The following is a 10,778-nucleotide window of genomic DNA, read 5'->3' as shown; positions in this document are numbered from 1 at the left end:
ATAGAATTTCACCCCAGATTCTCAGGTTAAGCCTAAATGTTTTGTTTTCCAGGTGATAATTTCATACCTAAAGGTATGAGAACTGCTGTTCATGCTGCATGATGAAACAAAGGTGGGGTTTGGAGGGAGCCTGAAGAGAGGTACTGCTGTAGCTTTCTATAAAGCCATATTTAGGCACCTGGGGGAGCCAAATTAGAATTTGGAACCCTAGGACCACACAACTCAGGAAGACCCTGACCAGAGGAGCTTTACTCTGAAGAAGTTTATTCTTCTGTTGCTCTGGGTGTCAAATACTGAACTACCTGCACTAAACAGCAACAGGAGTGCTGAAAAAATTGCTGAATATAAAAGAGAATATTAGGCTGGCATTTTGTGGAAAATCTGGCTTCTAACCTGCCGGAGGCAATGAGGATCTAGGACAGGTGAGTTAAAATCTAATCCTGTCCTTATTACAAGCAAAGGGGTTTTGCCTCATGACTTAAGAGTGATTTGGGGAATATATGGGATTAAAACTTGGAGTTTTCCAGTTCAAGCTGACTTTGGGATCTTGATAGCTGCATATCAGATACTCTTTGACATTTTTTTTTCTATTTTGGAAAGAGCTGTAGCTTAAGAGGTCAGAAAATATAATTTTAAGAGCAGTTTTGGCCTTTGCAGAGCTTGCATCCACATGCTTCAAGAAAAGGGAGAAAAAGTGTGTAAAATGTGCTGTGACTATTGGGAGTCCTGCTGAACAGTCCCACCTGAAAAATGTGTTCTATACAACAGAAAAAAATGGAAAGCTGAAACATCAAAATGCCTTGACAGCAATTACACCCTCTTTGCTTTCTTCAAAGCAGTTGCAAAAGCAGGCAAAAGGGAGAAAAGAAAGGAAAACAGTGCAAATTATGGATTTTTTTTTCCTGGAAATCTCTGACCAACCTGGTGCTCTTATTGGACTATGCTGGCTATAGCTAAGCTCCCACACCACTATGACCTACAGCCATTAACACAAGACAGAGCTGGAAGAATTATTCTCATGTTACTGGTAAATTGTTCTCAGATTACTCCACTGGAGGCCCAGCTGTGGTTTTATAATGTGCAATTACACTGGGTTAAGTGAGGCTGGTGCTTCCAGGAAATGGGAGCATTGATGGAGTGTCTGTGCTCTGGGAGCAGCAAAGTTTGTTGGTTTTATTTTATTTTATTTTATTTTATTTTTTATTTTTTTTATTTTATTCCCTGCTGAATAATGGAAGTGTCTATTTTATATTGAATCCATCAAACTAGGGTGGCATGAAGCTGAGGAGCTTCACCATTACTCTGCCAGTCCTTACCTTCATTACAGACTTACACTTTGGCCCCATCAGCAGAACAATCTGCAGCGAGAAGCTTTTTTTGTCAGGTTGGAACTGAAGGTTGTTTTTTTGGCAACTGAACTGGTTTTTTGGCAATTTTGTGATTTTTTTGGTGTTGATCAGAGCTTCCAAGCAGCTTCTGTCCTTCCTACTATGAACTCCTGCTTCTTGGAGAAGTCTTCTTGCAGTCTCTGCCTGGCAAATGTGGTGTGATCAATTGTCCTTCATGCAGATAAAGTTCTGCCCACAAATTTGGCATTAATTCTGTTTTCCTCTGTATCCTCTAACACATTAATCTACTTTCTGCAGAGAACAGAAATCACCATCAGTTTAGCATGACAAACCAATAGAAGCACTAAGAAAATATGTATTATTAGACTTAGTCTAATATTTATTTCAATATTTTTTGGGACACTTACCTCCCAATAAGTGATAGCCAATTCTGATAGATTTCATTCTATCACCCTACAGGAAAAAACAGGCAGCTGAAAGAAACCCTGTTGGCCCATATTTTACAGATTATTTTTATGTCAAAAGCTTCTTTTCCTTGACCACTGTTTAATGTTGCACTGTAATAGCAGTAATAACTACTTGCTCCAGCAGTTTTCCATGAATTTTTACAAAGTCATTGATGTGAAATTTGACTGGTATTAAACTGCTTTTATCCCACATGTAATTGCTGCAGGCAGGCACCTTCCCTTCTGCCTCCTAAATTTTAATCACTGTCACACCACATGTAATTAAATACATGCAGAAGGCACGTATTTTAGAGTTCTGAGCCTTGATTACTTAATTTTAAAATGTTTTATGGTGGAATAAAAAGTTTACAATACTCCAGCCTACAAAAAATGTAATCTTGTTGTAAAATATCACTCTAATTGAATTTGCAGCTCCCAGTGACTTCCAAGGTTACTCTCAGAATGGCACTGGTGACAATGGTGAAAGTGGCACAGGTATTAACCCTCCTGGCACTTCCTGCAGTGGCCATTCCTTTAACACATATTTGTGACATTTTTACTCTGTTTGTCCTGGATTTTGCCACTAAAACCCTGTAGGTATTTTGTTTTCTTCCTCTAATTCCTTCTGAGACATGTTTGGGAGGGTGAATTTCTTCCAATCCTGACATGAAGCAAAAATAACATAAAAATAAAAACATCTCACCTACTTATCATGTTACCATCTTTGATTTAAAGAGTGCTTAGAGCAAGTAGGAGCTTTCTTGATGCTTGGCAGATGTGTGAGAAGTCAGAGAGTACAGAAGGGAGGCACAACTTAATTAAAATGATCACTTGCCTCAAAATATTGGGACAAACAGACCCATGAGGAATTTTGTCTGTGTTGAAAGAGAAAAGGCTATAGGGCAGCAGCAATTATGGGAGTTTCAATTCTTCCCAATTGTTTTTCCTTTGACCTGAAGTGAATGGATTCCTTTCCTGGTCTTTGCTCTTCTCTGTTAAGCAAAGCAGAATAAGAAAATGTTTGGGGTTTTTTGGGGGTTTTTTGTTGGTTTTGTTTGTTTGTTTGGGGTTTTTGGGGTTGTTGTTGTTTTTTTGGGGTTTTTTTTTCATTTTAAATTTCAAAAATTCATCATGGGTCATTTTAAAGCACGGCTTTAAACAGTTTTGCTGCATTGGCTGCTGGACACAACCAAGATGCTGCTTTAGATTGGTCCTTGCACAGACCTATCTGTGCTATGGCCATTCTCAGGTTTTTCATACCAGCAAAGTTTTGGCAACTTTCTTTTTCCCTGCATTCCTTTCTTGACAGCTCTGTGGGGATTTTTTAAAATACCTCTGTAGTCTTTCTGTATTTCAGGGTGCTTTTAGGGACTCCTCTTGTTGGTGAGTGCAACAGGGACTAAAGAATGCTTTGAAACTTTCAGGGGTTTTATTAGAAGATTATGCCACTGCACAGAAGTGGTTTGGATGAACTTTTTTAATTGTTAAAGTCCAAAGTTCTAATTAGGTCATCCAATAAAGTAGCTTGAGCTAAACAGCAACAGCACTTTCAGACTCCCCTGTCTCCAGTGAGAAGAGTGGATTGTTGGCACTTCTGAGACATCAGACCATTCAGTTTTGTTTTCTACAGGAAAAAGTGTTATTAGAAAGGAGACGAAAGACCCTTCTCTCTAATCATGGGAGGCAGAGCAAAAGTAAGTGGTGACAAGGGAGATTCAGGCATTCAGAAGAAAGAACAAAATGCTTTCCAGTGGTAAAAATAATGAAAAAACCAGAATGGCTTTCCTAGGGAAAAGGTTGAGTCTCCACCCTTTGAGATATTTAAGAGCAAGACATCATCAAGTATCTCAAGGGTGGCCTAAATTTTGTTGATGTTGCCAAACAAAAGGGAAGGTCTGGAGAGAATTCCACAACCTCTTGGGACTTTATGCATTTGAGCAATGTGTTAGACATAGCTCTGTGCTTATGGATACTTAAACAAAAGATAGGCTGAACATTTTTACACAAATGACTAAATTTTGCAAACTTACCACAGTATTAGTCTGACCAACTTAGACTACTGAGTTTGCAATAGCGGTAAGATGGTGGTTTTCTTCATAAAATATCAATTTTTGGGGGGGGGGGGTTTGACTTTTTTTTTTTTTCTGGGAAGTGAAACAAGGTAAAAAATTTTCTTTAAACCCACTCCAAATCAGATCACTGCAATATTTCTACATGTTTATAATGCTTCTACAATGTGCAGTGTGAGTCCTGCAATGAGAAAGTCTCAGATACAACAACTACAATCAAACTCTCCATTTAAAACTTACAACTTTCTGCATCATTTGATTGTTTGGGAGAAATTAAAAAAAAAAAAAAAAACCCTTATGAGATCCTGTAATGAAGGAACTTTTTTTTTTAGTGCTAAATGGCAAATTTCTGGGTCAAACGCCTGCCAATTTAATAGGAATTAAAGCAGTGATGTGATAGCTATGTACATTATTTGCAATTCAGGGAAGCATGAAATTTAGTCCTACCCTGTGCTGGGTCACCAGCATATTGCTGTGCTGACATTTGGACATGACTGCATTCCTTTCCTCTCTGCCTTGCAAATGAGCAGTTTGGAAATAAAAATAGAATTACACTGAGGCAGGCCTGGCAAGAGAGCAGTTTCACCACTCTGATTGATGTTTTATTTCAGGGTAAAGTATTATAATTACTTGTATAATATGATAAATATTACGTATTTAAAAGAGGTCTGGAATTCAATAACTAACCTTTTTTATTTAAGTTACTTTAAATTAATTATTTAATTTGAATCAAAATGGCTTATTTTACACACAATATTGCTATCCTCCATAGTAAAACCATGGTTGAGTGATATCTCTTGTTAGTGATGCTGTGCAATTCTGCCATTGCTATAATCTTTATTAATCTACAGCCTGTGACAAAAGCATGGGCAAAATAAAAATCAGACTTTTATTCCTGGCTCCCAGCCTAATGTAAGGCAAATTTTTAGATTAAAATGAAATGGCATTGTTGAAACCTAAAGTAAAAGTTTCTACTTATAGAGTCATCTTTCAGTAAGCACATTTTCATCTTTGATATACTGGGAAATAAGTGATCCTCTTTATTAAAAAAAAATCTCAAGCCAATATAAAAAAATAAAATACCTTCTCCTGTGTCTCCTTTTTCCCATATCAACTTTTCATGGCTCATAGGATGCAATCATCTTGTTTGAGATGGATTCTGGAGAACTTCTATTGAGAGCTATTACTGGCAATACAAAAAGAAAAAAAAAAGACAAAGGAGAAAGAAAAGCAGAATTATTTTTCAGAGTGAGTGGAAATCATCAGCTTTAAAAACTGATCTTAGCATTACACATATCCTTTGGGAACATCCTGTAAGTGCCACAGTTTGAATTTTAGAAACAAAATTTTAATAAATCATGTTCCTAATGCAAGAATGAGTTTTCTTCTAATAAGACTTGTTGAAATATCTTTATGTGTCCTTCTAAGCCTTCACCACTTACTTTATCTTGAAAGATATTGTTGATTTTTTTTGTAAGATTTATTTGTATTTCATGCTAAATGGAATGCTTTTAGAGATAAGTAGTCTAATTTGCACTGTAAAGTGCCAGAAGAGTTTCTTCCAAGAGACTTTCTGCTGCAAACAAAATATTCTGCCAGCATTTGAGATGGCATTTGAGAGTCAACTCAGAGCTTCATCACAGCCTTCAGTGGTAACCAGGTGAGTGAATTTGGGAGTAAAGTTAAGAAAATTTGTGTTCCTTGCAGTTCAGTTATCACTTCATGTGTAGGATCATTTACAGTGGGAGTGTCTGACTCTGCTACAAAGGGCTCTGAGCAGGACTGAGATTGATATTTCCTGTGTGTGATGTTGGCTCTTCCCCTGGGTGCAAGTGTCACCCTGAAAGAACAGAAATCCAAGTCACAGCTCAACTGTTTACAAACTGTCACATCTTGCCTGCAGTTATGAGGTGCAAATCTTGCAAATGCAAATATTTCAGGTGGTTTTGCATTTACAAATGAGGCATTACTGATATGGGCACTGGAGGACCAGCTATGAAAATAACCTGATTTTTGAAAAAAAAAGTATTTTTTTCAACCAGCACTGTTTCACTTCCATCTCCCCAGCCATCACAACCCTGAAAACTTTTCAATTATTTTTAAGTTTTTCTCCCATAGAGGTTTTTTTGGCATAATATACTTGAAATAAACATTTCTGGAATAAAATTTGGCCCACTTAAATCAGCCTTCTGTAGGTAAGGACCATATAGCTCATACATATATTAATTATTGAAGACTCTCTGAACATTAACATTCCTGTTATTTAAAATACTAACTATGAAAATTAATATGTGTTTAGATGTGATTTGTGTGTTATGTTTGCATGTATTTGCATGCATTTACTTGTACACAGATGCATGATATTTACCTTGAGTTTACAAATGCTTTCAGTGCCAATCCAGCAAATATTTTATACCCACAATTGAATATGCATCTAAGCAAATGTTGAGCTCATGGATGCATCATTAAGCACATCAAAGGGCCTAACCTTACCAAACAACCTTTTGGGGTTCAAATATTTACCCTGAGCTAATAGGAACATGATGTGCTGACAATGACACTGGAAGTTATTTGTATTTACATAAGTATTAATGGAGTGGTTCAAGGACCCTGTAAAGGGAACTCCATAAATTGGAGGCTGTCATCTTTGCAACCTTGCCTGTAATTTTCCACTAGGCAGAAAAATATGATGGTCCAAATCACATTTATTACCAAAGCTGGGTAACAGTGTTGAAGTGACTTTAATATGAATGAGCACTGCATCTTTGGAGCATCACAAATGACACTTTCTGAAAGGAAGAAAACATTAGTCGGTGGGAGGACACTCTAAAAAAATCCCAGACATAAGGGGAAAAAGAAAAACTTTAATACAGAGACAGCATGTAGCATCAGGTTGTGCAAATGACTCTTTTTTGGGGGTGTTCCCAAATGAAATACATCACTATGGGAAAATGGCAATTTTCAGTCAGCCTAGCATTGTCAGATCTGATTCCCTATTCATTTCCCTTGTTAAAAAGAGTTCAAAATAACTCTTTGCCACTCTATTTTCAGTGCTCCAGCTATTGATCCCCACATATTGCAATATCTCCCTTTTGCCCTTGTGTGTCCTGTACTTATTGTATGTGAGTCTACTAAAAATCAGTGAGGCAGAGAAATTGTTCTTGTTCCTCAGCCATGCCACTGCCCCATGATATCAGTGCACCTTTTTGTCATCCCTTGCAGCCCACCAGAGCCTGTTCATGGTTTCATTTTGAATAAGCAAAAAACACAAAGTAAAAAGTAATAGAGGAACAGCTGCCTGTGCTGTGAGCTGGCCAGAAGTCTGTGCTCACAGCAGTTCAGATTGTCAGCTGCCTGAAATATCTTAGCACCAATCAGGCAGCCTCTTTGTAGGAAAGCTTTAAAAAGAAAACAAAAAGTGAAACGTTCCAAGAGGCAGCAGGAAGACTTGTGCCCATGCTGCAAGTCACAAACCAAAAAATTGGCATATTCGCTGTGTGTAGAGCAATGGAAAATAAAACTTAGCAGAATCTCCAGCTCTGCTTTTGTGTGATACAGGAGAGGAGAATTATGAAGCATTTTTTAGCTGTGTTTATAGGGAGGAAAGGTTTTGCAAACTTGACACCCAAGGGAGTTTCCCAATTAAGAATGAAAAACAGAGGCAGTGAGCCCATGCTGGCAGCAGTACCACACAGCAGAGGGTCAGAATTTTTTAAAGCATTGCTAGTGAGTGGAATAGTGACATTTCCACACAAATATTTGTAAGGATGTTGCAGGTCTTGCTTTGCTTGGTCTCTCTTTCATGCAGGTCTGAAGCCCAAACCCCCACCTGGCATTAGCTCCACCCAGCTGTGTCCAGCTCAGAATTTTACTCTGTTCTCCTCTCACTCAGTGTTTGGATTGCTGTTTTATAATTTTTAATTTTTATATTTTTATTTGGGTTTTTTTTTTCCCCTTTATTTGGTTGCTTTTTTGGTGTGGAGTCTCTGCAGACTCTGAGCTGGCTCCTCCAAACCTAGAGTGCAGCTGGGAGGAGGGCTGATAATGCCATTCCCTGATTTTTTATTTTGTATTTTACTATTCTCCACAGTAAAACATCTCAGGAAAAAAAAAAGGAAACTGTGACTGGCACAATATGGTGCAGATTATTGCTGTCTATTCAGTGTGAAAATCCTGCTTCTGCATGGGGTCATGATCAGGAAGGAGCTAATGATCACACACACATATTTTATTAATACCACCATGGCTTTAAATGTTATAGTCAGTGTGGATTCACAGCCACTGAGGTGACTTTCATGTTAAGCATGCGAAAAATACAGCTTTTTAGAAACATAAACAAATCTGAAAACACCATTGCACACCTTTCAGCATTACAAAGATTAATTTTGCTCTCTCTCATTATGCAACAGATTTTTGGAGGAGACTCAATGGAATTATTGGTAGGTGGAACTAAAGCCCCTCGTGTACCAAATGCAGCTGAGAGTGCAGCCAGCCTGGACCAGACTCCCACTCACGGTGCTTTGAAAGCAGCTGTCTGGAATTAAGGCTCTTGGAAAAAAAAAAAAAAACCAACCTGAAATCAATGCCTTTTAACTCACTGGGAGATGCTTAAAGTGCTTGTTTTAATTCTGGTCTAAAAGATTTAGGGAGTTGCTTCTGAGAGGGAAAAACAGCCTGTAGAGAAAATGAAATGCCTTAATGCCTCAATTTAGACAATTGCCAAAGTTCAGGCTTAAGAATCAGGCTTTTGACTTTGATCTTCAATTAGGAGAGAAAAGCCACTCACCTTGCTTACAAATTGCTAAATTTTGATTTGATTTCCAAGTCATCCCTAAATTCAGTCCAAACTGCCCTCTAGATCTTATAACTCTCACTGGGAAAATAATTTAAAAGAATACTGATTTAATTTTAAAAGTTAAAATAATGTAAAAGACTACTGTCTCCTACCTTTTCTCTGAATTCCTGCTTTAACTTAAAATACCTCCTAACCCCTGCATTGATTTGTTCAAGGAATGGACTGTGTGGTCAATCAAGTAACACTGAAGTGATTAATTAGAACATGTTTAGTTCCAATTGACTTGTTATTATATAATATACCAATGAAAGAAACTGGCCCAGTAACTCTTTTTTTGCCAGAGGGGAAAAAAATGAAAGGAGATTTCAAATGGGTTGCTTTCTAATCAAGATGTGCACAAAAATTCCCCTTTTTTGTGGTGCAGCCAAACAGAAGCACTTTTACATCATTTTGGAACTTCTTGACATATGAAAGTAGTAGTTTTTATTGAGATACTTTTTAGTATCCAAACCCTCAGGACACCCTTGGCTTTAAATTTAAGTTTTGTCAATGAAGATTGAAAGAAAAGTCAATTTTCAAGTTAAGATCATAACATACCATTCTGGGTATTGAGGTGATTTTTCTATCATTGAGGAACATGTCTTACTGTGGGAAGAGAAATAGGATTGTGGGGAGCCTACATGAGTTGGATATTGTGGTTTGACAAGAAGGCTCAAAGCTGTAATTCAGCTGGCAGGAAATGACACCAGGACACAAATAAGATAAGTAAGGTAAAGTCAGCCAGTGGGAAAAGTTGAGTCTTCACACAGACAAAAGCTTAAGAGGGTAAAACAAGGCTGTGGAATTGTAAGGATGCTGAAATAAAATGTGGTGCCTCCTGAAGGAACAGAAACTTGTGTCCTGCAGAGCACCCGGTTTGCCATTGGCATAAGATTCTGCCTGAGAGAAAAAAACCAAAAAACCAAACCCAAAACAAATAAACACTCTTTTTCCAGATTTCAGGTTCTGAGTCCAATAAAGGTACTTTCAGTATCAAACTACTACCATTACAAAGCAACATAATCAGACAAATAACTGCCCCTGAATCACTTTCCTGTGCTGTAGAATACTCGAAATGAAACAGGCAAAAAGATCTCTGTTTGATGGGGAAGAAGCCACCCAGATGGAAATGCAGCTCAGATGGAAATGCAGGCTGGTATCCTGTCAATCTGCTGCATCTGTGCTTGCCCAATCAAACCAGAAGAGTGAAAAAAACTTCAGAGGATTTTCTATCACACATCAGTCTCCCCAGGTCAGTCAGCAGCACCAGAGGAAAGCACAGAGATTTTGGCTGCAAGCAATTTAAAGAATAAATAGGAAGTCTACCCTGAATAAGGATAGGAATGGTTTTACATGCTAACATTTGCTCTGCCATATTCTTTTCACAATGGCAGTATAAAAATGGATGCCTTTTAGCTCTATAAATGCCTATTACTTCTGGAATTTCAAAAAATGTCTGCAGTGGTTATGGCAGCTAGAACTGGGGAATGCATTGCAATGATTTAAAATACTTCTGTTGGTTGTCCTGGTACTTTTTGAACAAGGCTGGCTCCTTTCAGTCTTTTGGAATGCACCTGTGCTCTCCTAGTCTAAAAAGTATTTATTTACAACAAGATAAAAAAAGCTGCCTAAAATGCTCTCATTAATTCTTATATTCTGTTCTTTTTCTTCAAGCACAAACATTAAAGGGAAAAAAAAAAGCTTTGTAAAATTAGGTCAAGTCATAATCCTATAAACTTTTCTGCTTGCCAATGCAGGGGCCCCAAACTTATTCATTTTCCTAATTCTATCACTGCCATTAAGTGAAGATATTACTGTTTCCCCAAACTGTAAATTTTATATTTATAAAGTCAGGCTATATCCTGAGGTATCTGACATCTCTCCAACAAAACAATCCTCAGTGTGACAGCTGTGCTTTGACAGAGAGAATTAAGACAGCTTTGACAATACATCACTGAAGTGATTGTGATCCCTGAATATTTCCAGCTGTCTTTTCTGACCTTGCTGAGAACTAATGTTTTTCCTTGCTTTCCTCATCACTCTCCATGTTACCAGATGTGTTGTGTTGTGCTACCCACAG

Source organism: Molothrus aeneus, chromosome 2 (genome assembly GCF_037042795.1).
Source record: "Molothrus aeneus isolate 106 chromosome 2, BPBGC_Maene_1.0, whole genome shotgun sequence".
Lineage (NCBI taxonomy): Eukaryota > Metazoa > Chordata > Aves > Passeriformes > Icteridae > Molothrus > Molothrus aeneus.
The sequence above is the reverse complement of the archived record's forward strand: the minus strand, read 5'-3'. Positions refer to the sequence as shown.